We start from the raw sequence: 17,046 nt of genomic DNA, 5'->3' as shown, positions 1-17,046 counted from the left end.
TCTCTATGCAAGAGCTTATACATGGGACAGGCATGACAAGGGCACTGGGAACAGGAGTGTCCCTGGTAAGGAAATTACATACTGGAGAGACAAAAATTACACTTTTGAGAGCAAATATCTGATTTCAATCTCAGATATGTCAGGTTTTTGTTATTTTAAAAGGTCAGTTAACATGGAATATTGAAAATGAAAATAAATATATTTTAATATACATAAAACATAATAAATATAATATAAATATTCCACTACATTTTTTGTCTATTTACTGCCTATTATATTTTCTTGAACAAGTTATTCCAAGAGTACCACATGCCTATATACAGCTCCAAGGTGCGCCAGACTGACTCAGGTGTCTGCGATAGCCAAATAATACCACTTTTTGTGCTAAGACAACCAGATGAAATGTAGAGACTGTAAGTAAACCCTAGAGCTCTTAGGCTAAAAATCAATATCTAAACTGTATTAGTTGGAATGGGATTTACAGTCAGTTTTGCTGTACCAGTTTGTAATATTATTATGTTTTCCTTAACACAGAGGTCATTACCTTTGTGTTGAGTGCCGTTAGGAATCAGCACTCTTGTACATGGTATTAGCTGAACAATATCCATTGCTAATACAGTAGACATTTTTCCTCAATGGTATTGGTGAATCAGTTTAGCTCCAAGGAACAAAGAGTGTTATACTATGATATTGCACGAAATTAAACTGCCTGAAGATTTGTCTCAATGTTTCTGAGGGACATTCAGCTTGAATGAGTGTTGTCCCACACAACTAGAAAGATAACCAAATGTTGTTGAGCTTAAGGAAATTGCAAAGGTGCAAAATAGAGTTGAGTGTCAGTCCTCACTGCCAAGCTTCCACACAGCTCCACCGAGGTAAATCAATTCTTACACCACTGTCAGTGACTGGGAGATGCAGCACCATCAAAAGGGATGATTTTAAACTCAATTTCTATCCAGTTTTGATAATAGTTAACATTGCTGCACATTATCCCACTGCTTATCAAATTCTTGAATTTCCCCCACCCCATGCACACGCACATCTTCAGTTCCTTTATCTGGGTTTCTGAAGTAAGCTAGGTTAAGAAAATACCAGAAAATCAATTGATTTTTTTTAATTAACATAAAACAGTGTAGCTTGGTAAAGGAAGAAGTAGTGTTGTCACAAAAAAGAATTGCACGTTTGCCCTTGGAAGCAGAATTTCCAAACTGAACTTAGACTATGAGTTGATTGTTTCTTCATTAAAGCGTTAAAGCTTCATTAACAAATCACAATTTCCAATCCAATCTATTATCTAGAATCTCCATACAGTCCATAGGAGATTTCTGGAATTCCAGGCAAAAAACAAAACTTCTGCCTTTTAGGTGAAAATGGCAAAAAGCACAGCAGCCGCTTAAAAAGGATTTTATATTTAAATCTGAGCTTTACATTGCCCAGATTTAAAGACATGTAACTTCTCCCTTAGGAAAGCACTTGAACAAACCCTGTTCTTTGTGAAATACACTGCTGAGAAAAATTGCTTCATGTAAAAATCTGTAGGACCTATTATATAGGACCCATTGTAATAAAACCCATAGACCCTGTGTTCAAACTTCTCTTTAAAGAGAGTGGATAGGATTTCTTGCTTCTCTAAAAGGCAGATTTGGAAGTAGTCTTAGCCTGTTTTACTGTTCAATCTTGTGCAAGTGCATAAATATTATTTGCAGCAGGAACCAAAACATGACTATCTACCTCCAACATGAATATCCAGAGAGCTACTGGACCAAATCATTTTCTCTTTCACATCCTTAGAGAATAATCAAATTGCAAAGTGAAAAATTGTACAGAGAAAACTTATTTCATCAAGACAGGGTATATTTTCTTTCTTACATTTTGGCAAAGCATAAAATACCATTCCAATGAAAGGGAATGAATCCTTCACAAAATGCAATTTTCTTTTAGGAAACTGAATTGTCCAAGTTATAACTTGAATTTGTATGCATTAGAGTCCTATAAAGTTATGAACTACATTTTACTAACCCAGACCTTTATGCAGTAATACGTACCAAAGAGGTAATGAATGCTTATTACAGTAGCATAAGGAGACAGTGGGTTAAAATCCAGTGAGTCAGGTCAAGAATGTTATAATCTCAAGTGAATTATTTATTCTCTGGTTATGACAAATAAAAGGGGCTCCTTTTTCAGGTAGACTTAGGGGACATCTAGCAGACGTAACTGAAGTTGTTAACCTGGAAGGTGAGCCGTGTTCTGAATTCTAAGGTGGCTTAGATGTGAGGGAGATTAACAAGCACACTGAACAACGTTAAGTTCCTGCATGCATGCTAACAAAAGGAAATTCAGTTGCTACATAGTGTTTTCTGGGAAAAAAAAAAAAAAAGAACAATAGAGGAATTAAAACATCAAAAGCTAAGCACATGCAAAACAAAGTTTATTACCTCAATTTTTGCTGCAGTAACCATCCAAATTTGAGTGAAAATTAGACAGACTGGGGCCACTCAAAATGCTGCATTTTTGGTTATTTAACATTCATTTATCATTTCATACTAATATTCCAGAACATAAAAAATTATTGCATGGAATTTGTATATATCACTGCTTTCTTGTTAAGTGTGCTTTTTTTTTTTTTCCTTTGCAAAAGACAAGAAAGTCTTGAGGAGGTCTTCTATCTTTTGTCTTTTATCTAATCTTGTGGATAAGCTTCATTCTAATTTCCCTTTCTCTCATTTTTTGATAGTGATGTTATCTCACAAGATCAGGTTTCAGGCAGACTGAAGATCCAAATTTCTCAAAATCTGAGAACAGTGGTGTTTCTAAAACACATCACTAAACATTCCTTTAAAAGAACAAGGTCTAAATGAAAAAAAAAGTCTTCAAGGACTTCTAAGCCACTGTTCACTCACCATAATTAGGGGCAATTACTCAGACTTAGCTTTTTTTCAAGTTTGACATTTCACGAGGGATCAGCTCAAATGACATTTCAACAATCCAAAACCAATTTAATTCACTGGTGATTCCATTTCTGTGTTACAGATAACCATATTTGACTAATGATCTCTTTTCTTATTGTGTGTGACTACTGATGCTATTATAGACTGTCAGTACTAGGAGTTATTGCATACTTAACATCTCATTCACTCCACTTGAAAACAGGCCACACTGTGCTCAGCTCTGGGTAGGGAGGAAGTCAGACGAAGATGTGAATCTAAGTGGAAGGAGGTGGGGAAGAACTCCACAAAGAAGTAAAATGTCCTTCCCTAAGATACACAGTCAGTCACTAAGTCCTGAAAGTCATTCATGTCATCTGCATCCTATCCAAATGTCCATTCCACTTGATTCATGATTAATCATCAGCTGAGCTTAAAAATTGAATGAAATTAGTACTTAATGTATCACATCACCCTTAGATAGAAATAAAACAGCATAATAAAGGCAAACTATCAGCTTCAACTGTGAATTTCCAAGCTTTTATGGTACAGAAAAAAACCAAACCTCTATTATCCTAACATAACTGTAGTTAATTTGTAAAGCTGTCAGACTGAAACATGCTGGAAGAAGATCCTAAAATGATTGCTTCTGATTAACCATTATGTAGCTATTATACATAATTGTTACACAGTGCTATGTTAAAAAATAAAAATAAAAACAACAACACAGCTCAGTGAAAGCAAGTTTAAAGATACAGATCTTTTTTGCTATTCTGCCTTGGTAAAAAAGATTGCTTAAGATTACTTACTATAGCAGAAGGTGAGCAATACATAGAGTACTCAGAAAACTATTTATGATGATGGAGATTTATACTTTAAATAGGAGGCCATCCTCAAATGATCTGCTAATGCATATATATCCTTTAGGTGCATCTGGACAGCTCATTCAATAAAGAGAATGTTTTCCTCACTTATCTCATGACACCAGAAGACGGCTATGCCTATTAAATTTTGAGACTGAATTAAAAGTAACAATCATAGAATAGCTAAATGACTATTTCATACAAGTAATTTAGATTTGAAATATCATCTATTCATATTTTTGTCAAGCGAGATTATAAACAGTCCTTTATAAAAACAAATTATTCAGGTTTGAAAGATCTCACTCTCATTTTTATTATGACATGAATTCCACCCACACTTTCCATTTATTCTTCAGGTCTATTTTCAACTGGTTATTTAATTTGTATCATTTCTGGAACTTTTCTGTTACCAACTTTAAGTGAGTTTTTGACAGTACAGCATAACTGGTGATGTTGGTAGTAAATGACTTGTGAATTTACATATTTTTTTCTGACCAGTGAATTAAACAAATATTACAGGAACATTTTTTAATTTTAAGAAGTACATAGTAATTCTACAATGAAAAATAGAATTTACCATAATTTTGGCCTGCTACAAATAGTTAGTCACTTAAAGAGACCTAAACTGTGCAAAAGATATCATGATAGGTACCTAATCTCTATTGATAAGACTATCTTTCAGGAATCTCAGGTCTTAAAGGCAAGGCTGAAAGGCTGCAGCAAGTGAGGTGGATAAAAACTGGCTGAGCAGAGGGCAGAGGTTAGTGGCACAAAGTTTTATTGGAAGCCAGAAATGAGCAGAGTACTCCAGTTGCCAAGATTTGTTCCTGTTTAACATCTTTATTAATGATTTCGATGATGGGGTAGAGTAAGATCAGAGATCTTGACCTGGGGGGAATGGCTGACTTCATCAGAGGGTTATGAAGCCATCCACATGGACCCTTACAGTCCGGAGAGGTAGGCTGACAAGAAACCCATTACGTTCAATAAGGAGAAGGGAGGAATCCTGTACCTGAGGAGGAATGACTCCAGATATCAGTGTATGCTGGGGGCAACCTAGACGCAAAGCAGCTCTGCAGGAAAGGTCCTGGAAGTCCCAGTGGACATCAAGTTGAACATGAGTCAACAGCGTCCCCTTTCTGCTAAGCAGGCTAACAGCAATCTTGGCTTCATTAGGCAAAATGTTGCCAGCCGATCGAGGGAGGTAATCCCTACCCTTAATTCAGCACTGATGAGGCTATACCTGGAGTACTGTGTCCAGTTCTGGAGCCCCAAGAGAGACCTAGACATACTGGAAAGAGTTTAACAGAGGGTTACCAAGGTGATCAGAGGTCTGGAGCAACTCTCCTGTGAGGAGAGGTTGAGAGCTGGGACTTTAGCCTGGAGAAGGCTCTGGGGGACCTTACCCATGCCTACAAATACCTGAAAAGAGGATGAAAAAAAGATAGAGTCATGCTCTTTTCAGTGGTGCCCAGTGCCAGGACAAGAGACAATAGTCACAAACCATTGGTTTGGACACAAGAGATTCTGTCTTCACATTAGGCAGCACATCTGTACTATGCAGATAACAGAGCACTGATTGCCAAGAGAGGCTGTGGAGTCTCCTCCATCGAGATCTTCAAAAGCTGACTGGAAATAGTCCTGAGTACCCTACTTTGAGTGTCACTGCTTGAGCAGGAGTTGGAGCGAGTGGACCCAGAAGTCTGCCAAAATCTACCATTCTGTGAGTCTGTGATTCTATGAAGGTATCCAGACATCAGAATAGTTCTTGTAATAAGGGCACTGGTCTGGATGATACATCTTTTCTATTGACGGGAAGAGAATTTGCTAAATGAACTTATTAAGTAGGTAGATTCAAGTCACTGACATTAATATTCATGTTTATTTCATGAGTAGCTTAGGAAGGTGAAGAGGGAGAAAAAGGCATGAACATATAAAAATTTTATTTCCAAGAATATTCTGTAATATTTCTCTCCCTTCTGCTATTTCCAGAAATAACTCTATCAATGGTAGGCATTCTCCAGGATTTCAAAAAGAAAGACTCAGATTATGCCAGACAATAGAAAAAAGAAAATACTTTTTTGGCAACATAACTTTCATGGATTCAGTGATTTAGGAGTGTGATCTTCATAATGGGTTCAGCCAGTGTAGTCAATGTGACAGAAAACAGAAATTAATTAATTTGTAATCAATTATTCTTTTATATTTCCACAAGGGTATGACCTAGTCTATTGCAATTTAGTGACAGGAATAAAGCACATCCTCTATTATTTGAGGAAAACAGAGCTGAAAATTCAGTATGTGTAAGTATACTGAAAATTATGTAGCTTGAGATCTGATTATGCCCTTTATCCAAAATATTTGCCTCTTACAATTAAGACAATTACTGTTTAAAAAGTTTGAAAACTATCTGCATAAGCATCATATTTTGGAAAATCAGTCTAATGAAGAATAAAAGGTCAGCTGAAAGTTCATCAAAATGTTCAGAATAAAACATTTTTGCTTTCATTGATCTAGATGCTGAAAAACTGAAATGGACAAATGGCACATGTATCACAGGATGATTATGAGTGATCTGCATTAAGCAAGTTTGAAGAAGGCCATAAAGTGAGAGAAAGATAAAAACCCTGAAAGTCAGATTCTAATGAGAATAGGCAGCTGAGAGACTCTTAAATTCCTATTAGATACTGAATGATCAGATCCAGTTAATTTATAGGAAAAAAATTAAGTTTCAAAAACAAAGGGCTTGTACTAATAATTTAAGAGGACTCATATGTAGATATTGATGTTGGTTAGGGTTTAACAGTTGAATATTTTAACCCTAATAATGTTTCTTCTCACAGATATACTAGAAAAGGAAATTCCAGGGGCCAATTCAATATTGTTCTAATGGAATAGAATCTAATAGCTAATATTGTTCTTAATGGAAGACTGGCTCATATTTTTAAGCAGTGACTAGTATCACTACTTAACTGGTAGAAGTTACAGTATATGTCTCATCATCTGAATGTAGCCATCTAAAAGTAAACTGTCTAGTCCAAGCTCATCAGCTGGGCTGTTGGTACAGTCAGGAGAGAGATTTTTCATTATAATGACAATTTATTCTATGTATTTGATGCACTTATTTCAGTATTAAATGCATTGCCTTCAAAAAGGATCTCCTTACATCAGAACTATAGAGAGAACCCAGATGGCTCTCTAGGTTTTTATCCATTAGAAGATTTAAATGAACTGAAATAAACTGCAGCAAATAATTGCATATAATCAAACGTAGAATGCATCATCAAATAAAAAAATATTTTCATTCTCCAATGTTTATCTTTCCATGGTAAAGTTTTAATGCCACTAGGAGAAGTCCCTTCTCAACCTTTTTAAATAAAAGGTTGAATGCTGATTCAATGTTTCTCAAGGCAAACTCAGTGGATAGCTCAATACGAATCAAAACATTTACTATTTTCTGAAGCTTCTTGGAATGAGTTAGATATTTCCTAAGTTCAAAGTTACTTTTCATGTTCTGAGATTTGGGTCTCTGGGACATCTGTAGCTCGGATAGTAGAAGATGGATATGGAGGATTTGCCTTGCTTCACTGCTTCCCTCTTATTTATATCTAAAAGACCCAACTGGCTCTCTTCCTTGTTTGTTCATTGTAGTAAAGTGCTCTTGAAACATCTGCCAAAGCTAAAAATTTTGGAGCCACAGACTTTTATACACTTTTAAACACTGTTAAATACTATTAAACACTGTACACTGGTCCTGTGTAATCCTTTCATCACCCTCACCCATGAGCTCAGATCTGCTTTTCGCCTGTAAAGAGTTAACTTGTATAGTCATACAGGATTTCGGATCTAATCATTGACTATCTCTCTCAAAGGGATAATTATGAACTATGAAAACTTAGTCTTATTGTCATAAATCATAATTTGAAGGAACAGAATTTATAATCCCTCCTCTGCAGAAAAGGTGATTCTTGCAACAACTGGGAAGTAACAGGAAAATAGCAGTGTCGCAGGATTATATTGCTACTTATTTTCATAGCTTGTTTCTTTAATATTTTCTGGAAGATAATCTCTAAATATATAAATATTTTCTGTGATGAATTTCTACCCCCAAAAAAACAGGATGAGAGGTGAGAAAAAACAAGCCAAGTTATGGTATATTACATCTTCAGGGATTTCTTTTCACAGCAGCACCAAATAACCTATAAATTAAAGAACAAGTCATCTTCTGTGCTTTCAAATAGCATCAGGATCTTACTTTCATCTAGAGTCCACATTTTCTAGATTAATTATAATTACAATAACTTCTCTGTTCTATAAAATACTTCTTCAATCTTCTTTTTTTCTGATAAAATATTATTAAAAGTACTTTAAGTCTATACACTGTTTTGCTTGCTTCATTTTCAATGTTTCAATTTGGTTTTTCTTTTTCTTTTTTCTTTTTTTCAATTTTTTTTGGAGCAACTGATTTCATGTTGATAGGTCGTATGATAAAAACTTACTATTCTTCTCCTTTGCACCTCTGTAAAAGTATCAGAGGTAAAAACTGATCACCAAAGAATGAAAACATGAAGCTAGTGCTTACAATCTCAAAAGAACAGCAAATCTTTCTAAAGCAACATGTAAGAAAGCCTTGAATCTTCCTGGTGAAAATCATGCTAATTTTGATAGTATAGGACTCATTTTTTTTCCTAGTTTAACTGTACATTTATTTATATTTATTTTGATATACTAAAATATTTTTGGTTGTAAAATTATGGGTTAGTTGCACAGATGCACAGTTGCACAAACCTAGATTTGATGTTTTAAGAGAACTCCCGTAAATTTTGCAACTTATACTATCAGAGGATATGTCCTAAAATTAGTTACCCTTATTTTGCAAGTGTAAGGCGATGCAATTAATAAAGTTGAAAGATGGTTAGTTTTTTGAAAACAAGCTTTTATCCTTTTTTAATGTAATGTCCACCAAGTATGATAATTGTCTTATTCCATGATTGTTATATTATTGTCAACGGTTTACGGGTGTTCGGCCTGGTTCCGTGATGAATGGGACAGGGGACCCACGGACCCACGCCCCAGGAAAAAATGAAAAGGGAAAAAGGGTAAGGAAATGGGCCTGAGAGCAAAAACAGCGGCAACAATCTGAGGAGAAACAAACTAATTTACTAAATAAGATATCGGAATGCAAAACAACACACTATAATACAATATAATTACAATTTAAGCTGATAAATCCAATACAGAGAGAGAGAATGTCCAAAATCAATGTAGGTCTTACTCTACTACCGACGATAAGATGGCTGGAGAGAGAGGTGCTGCCAGGACGAGAGACGGGCAGAAAGAGAAGGGACGAGGTCTCGTGATCTGCAAGTTTTTATACTGCGAGCTTTTATCTTTTCCCTCTGGCCGGAAATGGTAACAGAGGAGCAAAGCACCCTGGGGAATGTAATAGTCCTTCTCTTCTGAGAACCAGGTACATTCACTACATGATGTTATGATGTGAAATACCAATAACCGAAAATCATAAAACCATGACAATTATTTATACATATGATTGATTATTTTAGTTTTAATATTGGCATAACTTTAAAGTTTTTATGCAGGTCTTGTTTTTCTCTTTTCTCTAAATGTTGTCCAGAAACAAAACTAAAAATTGTAGTATTTCTTGCAACTGATGTACAAGCCTGCACGTAGACATTAACAAGATGTCTTTAATATGCCTTTAATAGCAAAATGCTTTTTTTCATTTAAAATATGCTCATTATTACAATATATCTCAGGAATATATTTTACTGCATATAAAATTTATGTTCAGAGGCATCTTCTAGCTCTATGGAAGGAAAATTAAATCCCACGGCCAATCACGTCTTATTATATTTTCTATTTTAAACAGAATTTAGCATGACTATTAAATGAGCAGTTTCAGTACTGAGTATCAGCTGATACTCTACATCTAACACTGTTATTGCCAAGGCTAATAGTACAACAGCTATGATTTTTGTGTGCATTACAGTACTGCTAAGAAACCTAGTTTATGTAAACAGCATTAGGACTGCCGGTCCTCACAGGGTAAAGCAACTTACATCACCAAGGTATATACAGTCTGAGCAAATAAGGTTTGAAATACACTGAAATAAGTGAAAATTCAACATTGCTAATATACAGGAATTTCACTCACTAAGTTCAGTGAAAGAACTAATGCAAACCAAGAAGCTTTGGGAAGAATGAGCATTAAACACAGCTAAACACTGAACCTTACAACAGTATATGTTTCAGACACAAAATATTCATCTTGGGCAATGGCCTGAAGGTACATGGAACCTACACTCAGAAAAAAAGGCATAGTTATATGAAAATGAAAAACAGACACATGAAAAAACACCAATTAAAAAAACAACAATCTTACACAGTATTTTTTGATTGTTTACTTAGTTCAAACAAGGTAGAAAACAGTGTCTCTTCTGCCACCATGCTGTAATTTGGAAAACACTGAAACTACGCCTGACCTACCTGCAGTTAATACTGAGTTAATACTGCTTATTAAAATAAGAAGCTGTGGTTCTCTACATCTGACAGTAATTATCTTCAGAAATGCTCTATCCAGATTGAGTTACAGTGTAAATTTTGTTATGACTGCTACATGTACATCTGAAGATAATAATCTAGAGAAAGAAAAAGAAAAAATAAAACCTACGGCAATGTCACTTTAATTATTCGTTTGGTAGATAATAAAACGCTTGACATAGGAGTATCTGAAGAGCAGTAGAAAAAAACCAAAAAACAGATAATGAAACCAAACCAGCTAAATTTAATTGTGGAAAAATTGAAAGAAAAAAAAAAACTTTATATTGAAGCCCTGAATTATTAAGAGTGTGAGGCTCAATCTATAATTTAACATATATTGTTGTCACTTATAATGGAGCTCTGAGAAACCAGCCTTGCTGAGATTCTTCCTCCAGCACCCAGAAGCACTAAGAGTAATGAAAATTGTTTATGACAGCAGTGAATTTATTGCAGGTTCTTTGCTCAGGGATAGCTACACATGCAAGCTCAGTATTCCAAGCAAACATAATTGCTTTCCGTGATCAAGACTTATCATATTTGACCATAGCAGTTTAATGGGATAAAACATACTAAAGTAGCATACTGCTCACTGTTCCCAGGTTTGAGTTTGATACTGCATAGAAATGCAATTTTGAAAAGTATTGTATCCTAAGGGTATGTCCTATGTGCTCTGAAGATTCACATCTCATCCTTTTGTGGACAACTACTTTCTAAACATGGCTCAAAAGAGTGGAGCCAGCTTACAGCCATGAGCTGTGAGTTTGATCTAAAACTCACATGATGAAGTTTTACTAGAAATAAGGAATCAGATCACTTTATTTCCTCTATTATATTTGGAGGTGGTAGTGATTAGGAAAGGAATGGGCAGATAGCTAAGAGTACAATAGTAACCCCTTATGTGGCCTTATGTGACCCACATTTGTCAGTCAGCAAGCCTGGATATGTAAAGACACTCATCAGTATAGTTATGTCCTGTAGACACATCTTCTGAAAAACCTTCATGAGAGTCTTTCTGTTATGGTTTAAACAGAGATGAATAAATGAAATTTACTGAGGCATTGAGGAGATCTAAAATTAGAACTAAAATTATTTTCAGTTCTATATGTTGCTCATTGTAGTACTCAGCCTGTTCTTTGGATTTGAAATGGAAAAGTTTTGGAGAAGATTATGGCTTCTCAGACTGTATTTCTGAAGTATGCAGTATAGGGGTAGATGAGATTGACAACTGCTACCATTGTATAACAAGTACATATATAATAATCAAACAGTGTTTTACAATGCATATTTGCAATAGAGAGAGCACCATAGAAGGCCAGCTCCAGCCCATAAAACCCATGTTAAAATATTCAGAAGCAATTTCATCCTTGTCCAATGTGTACTCAAAAATTTGATGTGGGGTTCTAGTTTTATTGTCTCACTGATAAAAGGTGCACTTAATTTACAAATTAAAAAATAACCACTTATCTGTATTGCAAAGTGAACTGAAAATTTGGAAAAAGCAAATCATTTTTGTGCTTTTTCTTGTGTTTTTTTTTTTTTTTTACCACATGATAGCTAATAATGAACTATAGTAAAAGCAAACAAATAAATAATTGATGATGGTTAATTGAAATGTAAGTAATATATAAACTTCACCTAAAAACTAAGGCATTCCAAATACTGTACTATGTTATTTTCAAGTTTTTAAGCGAAATAATTCCACCTTTGTTTTGAAACAATATTTATCACTTAGTAATATAAATTATTAAAAGCTCACTGGAGTGAACTCTTCTTTATCCAGTAAGTGTTCTGGTCACTGGGGTGAGAGAGATTCTTGGTATAATACTCCTAGCACCTCCTGATGGGTTTTGTGTGGCATATCTATTAACTTATAATTTGTTATAACTTATGCAAGAAAGAAAATTTGTTTCATCTGCTTAGTATGTGTATTTTAGAGAGAAGGGGCTTTGAACTAAAAATATTTAACAAGAGCTCAGCACATAGTGTCTTGGGCACCGGGATATGTGAATGATTGTAAAAGAATAGAATTCTAACAAAAAACTTAAATGTGACGTTTCTTAAGTTAGCCTCAATCTGTTTCACTCATTCAGAAGATACTTATTTTAGTGACAAAACCATAGACAGCAAAAGATTTGACGTACCTCCTGTATTAGACTGAATTTTTAACTTCGACACACAAATTGGGAAATAACTTCCTAAATTTTGCCTGAATCCCTTTGTAGATCTATCCTTTTTAGATGAGGAGATGTGGAATGTGAGAGCATCTGGTTCATTAAGTTATTTGATTAAGTACTATTCAGTATGAAAGAAATAAATAAGAAGGAAAGTGATAAATTAAACACTTAGACATAAACATTAAGGATTAGGTGATAACAAAGACATTAACAAAAGCACAGTTCTTTCAGCACTGATTGAAGGACAATTAAGGGAAATAATTAGGCATAGCCTTGAGTAGAGTCAACCTGAACCTTGCAAGTCATAAAAAGGGTGATTATAATGAGCATTATGGGGTATTAGAGGGAGATTGTAGGACTGTGTGAAAGTTATTAATGGATATCAGAAGGTGCTTGTAGAACTAGGTAAAATGTATTATGGGATGTTTAAGGGAAGATCCAATGGCCACGAAAGGGAGTATTCACGCTGGACAGGGGAAGAACAAGCATAGGAAATGAAAAGGAGCGTGGATAAAAAGGCTGCTCATATGCAAGCTGACTGCCAGTCACTACCTATCTGGCTGAGCCCCATGCCTGTAGTGAATTCACTGTCTTCCTATCTTCTTATTAAGTTTTATATTTAACTTTTTCCTGTGTAATCTCAACCTTGATCTTGTATGTGTATGTACGTTAGTTGCAAGGTTTAAATGCAACTGGAGAACTGGCTGTGAGTCAAAATGCTCTAAGGTCTAAGAGCCAAAAAATGGCGGAACTGAAATGTACAATTGTATGTGTGTTGAAAGTTCTAAGCACCAGTACGTGGAGAAGGGACTGTATACCATAGGTCCCATAGGAGAGCGTCAGCAATGAGAGAAGGAGCTGTGGATCAAAAAGACCATAGGTTTGGTGCTGAGAGATAGGACAGCAAGTGCATGTGAGCAGTCTGAATGCCAGCAGCTTGAGAGGCCTGGATGTTGTTTTTTATTCCCCTAGTAATTTTAATTCTTTGTGAGCATGTGTATGTCTGTAGTTCACTAGGAAACCTGAGGGTGGGTTAACTCACAGGCAGGAGGAAACCTGCACTGGTAAAGAGTAAGGACTGAGCTAGCGGCTGGGTAAGGGGGTTCAGGTCCAGGCATAGACACAACCTGGTTTCATCTGGGACAGAGTTTATTTTCTTCATAGAAGAAAATAGTTATATTTTGGCCTTAGGAGGAAAACAATGTTAATAAGAGAACAATGTTTTAATTGTTACTGAGCAGTGCCGCACAGAGCCAGAGCACAGAGCAAAAAGAACACAGAGCGCAGAGCCAATGTTTCAATTTCCTGTGGTGCCCTGCCAGCAAGGGTGTTGGGGGGCACAAGAACATCGAAGGAGACAGAACCAGGACAGCTGACCTAAGCTGGCCAAAATATCCCATGCCATACAGAGTCATGTGGAACCATAAAATGAGGGAGTTGGTTGAGGGGTGTCTGCTGCTGCTCAGGGACTATCTAGACAACAGTCAGCAGGTGGTGAGCAATTGCTTTGTGCAACAGTTGTTTTGTAAATATACATATGTATTATTACTACTACTACCATTTTTTACTTCCAGCAGAAAGGGATAGGCCTCAGGGGGTTTCAAGGCCCCTGGAGAGATTTCAGTTGACTGAAATGGGCAGTTACTGGCTCCTGGAGTCTGTTGGGTTCAGTGGGTCTCACAACATCCTCAAGGGGTTTAGATTTAGTTTGTCTTGATTTCTTTTTCCCCCCTTGGAATTTCTATGTTTAATAAGAATATCTGCATACCATCACATCATATAAAAATGTATAAAGATTGAAAATTTTCAAAAAGCAAGGTACAAACCCAGACGAAAAACTGGAATCGCTTAACACAAAATTGCTTATTACATGGTTCTTAAATCAAGATTAAAGACAGATACAAGCGACATCACTCTGTGGTGGTCACTTTTTGGAAATGCTAAATATTCCCATGTGTTCTATCAATTTGTTGTAATTATTCTAGTTCATTCAGTCATTGATCAATTATCCCAGTAAGTAACATTCAGAAGTATGCTAAATAGAAATCATTAATTAATTCTGGAAGTAAAAGTAATATTTTTTTGGAACTATATTTGTTTTTTTCTTTGCAGTTAATTTGTGGAAACTTGAGTATTCAAAAAAAAAAAAAAAATCCGGTTCCCTATGATAAACATTAAATTATTGAGCACTGACAATGTACTCAAGGATCCAGAACATTTAATTTTGAAGAAAATCAACATTGCATAGCTTGTTCTGTTGTGGTTTTCAACATTTAAAACTGGAACTTAAAAGAAGTCTCAGTTGCAAAGTACTACTTCATAAAGTTCCAGTAAATGTATTTAAATTAAATGCATTTATCAAGGAGAGCAATTTCCAACCGATATCTTGAACACTCCATATATTAATTCCAGGGAACAAGTTCAGACATCAGCCAACAATAGTTTGATTAACTTTTTGAGAAACACAGTCATTTTATAAAGTATATTAAATCAATTGCTCTGTTCTGATGAGGGACAAAGTGTCATAATGAAACAATTAGATTGTAAGCGATTAAATGAATTTACCAAGAATGTATTTGGTCATAAAACCTCATGTTTCATAACATATTGAAGAAATATTGTCATTGGCCTTGGTAATTCATTATGGACATGGTATTGGTTTTGATTTAGGAAGGACTGTGATGTATCATAGCCTTAAAATTTTATATTTTTCTAGAAAGAGGAAACAACTTACATTTATTAATATTCCCTTTGGATTTCACTTCACATATTTAGAGTAATATAATTTATTTAGTTTATTAATTTAGTCAAACAAAGCATCTTACATTCTAAAAAGGAGTCTGGGACTTACTACTCATTAACCTCAAAACTTAAATCATTTCAGAAAGGACATGCATTAGACTAATAAGTATGTGTGTAGGTCGGATTTGGGGACACAAGGAAGTAGCCTCAAGTTGTGCCAGGGGAGGTTTAAATTAGATGTCAAGAAGAATTTCCTCATGCAATAAGACATTAGAACAGGTTGCCCAGAGAAGTGGTAGAGATGCCATCTCTGGAGTTATTTAAGAGACATGCCGATGTGGTACTAGGGACATGGATTTGTGGTGGACTTTGTAGTATTACATGATAGTCTGTCGCAGCACACACGCCGGAGATCACAAGACAATACCAATATGGTTAGGCAAGTGAATCGTTTATTAATAAAACAATCAGACTTTTATGCATTTGTGAAAGGCGTGCTGCAACATGGCGTTATTTGATTGGTTGGCTTAAGCAAGTCTCTGTATGCTTTTGCTGTTTCAAAGTTTCTGCTTTTCCCAGCGCTTTGCTTCTTGCTGTTCTTGCAAGTTACTTGTTCCAAGGCATCAAGGACAACTCAAGAGTCCAGCACGTCTAAGCAAACGTGCCCGTTGTCACGTAGATAGTTTCCCACAATAGTCAAACTTGAAGATGTTTTTTTTCCAACCTAAATGATTCTACGGTTTTTAGGATGATATCTGTAATTCAGATTTGTGGCTTATATGAGATATTCTGTGGGAATACTGGAGCTCCATCTTCAAATGTCACCTCAGTCTCCTGTAGTACAGTCTGCTCCGGCAGATGCAATGTCAAATGCAAATCAGGTTAGCATGCTGTAGATGTGCTATGGCATGCAGAAGATCACTGATGAATGTGCTTGCCTTTCTTCTGTAGTTTCTTTTAGTCTAGCCTCCCTAGATATCTATGAAGGATATGAAGGATAAGTATTCTTCTACAAGCCTGTCTATGTACTAGTTAGAAACAAACTTAGGAGTGGAAATGAGATTCTCACTTTTCCTATTTTTAAGCTATTAGCAGTTACATAATATTAATATTATGCATTATAGTTATATATATTTTATATATATTGTATACAATATATTAATAATACATATATATGTACGTAGGTTCCTCTGAAAGTAATGCTTCCTATTTGTTTCCATGGAAAATACAACAAATACAAAGAGCACAATAATCCTATATGACTGAGCAAATTCTCAGCTACAAAAAACTATTTTTCAACATATTCACACCATTATCTTTGCATTTTTGCCAGTGTTGAACAAGATCTGGCATGATGATCTCATAAAAATCTGCACAGCTGTCAATAATGTGGCTTGAATTTCACATAGCTGTCACCACTGCTGAAATGAACAACTCACCATCTCACTGTGCTCACATTCACTGTTTGGCCTCCATAAACAGCAAACGTTGACAAATGCCAGTGGGTGCCATTTTTTCCACGTGGAGGAACTAAATCCCACATTGTTGCTTCATCCACACTTCCGTGTCAGATGCATTTTGTCAGACTGCCTCTCTGCTGCCATCTGTTGCATGGCAACAAAATGGAACAGAATATTGGTGGGAAGGATCAGCCTCTACTGCCATAGCACCAACATTTGCCTCTGACATTGCAGGGCAGCATATTAAAAGAGGAGGTACTGATTTTGGAGCAGCCCTCATATAAGTTATACTTATATTCATTTTATTTATTTATTTATTCTG

The sequence above is a fragment of the Numida meleagris genome, chromosome 2 (genome assembly GCF_002078875.1).
Source record: "Numida meleagris isolate 19003 breed g44 Domestic line chromosome 2, NumMel1.0, whole genome shotgun sequence".
In the NCBI taxonomy this organism is placed as follows: domain Eukaryota; kingdom Metazoa; phylum Chordata; class Aves; order Galliformes; family Numididae; genus Numida; species Numida meleagris.
This window is presented reverse-complemented; position numbering follows the sequence as displayed.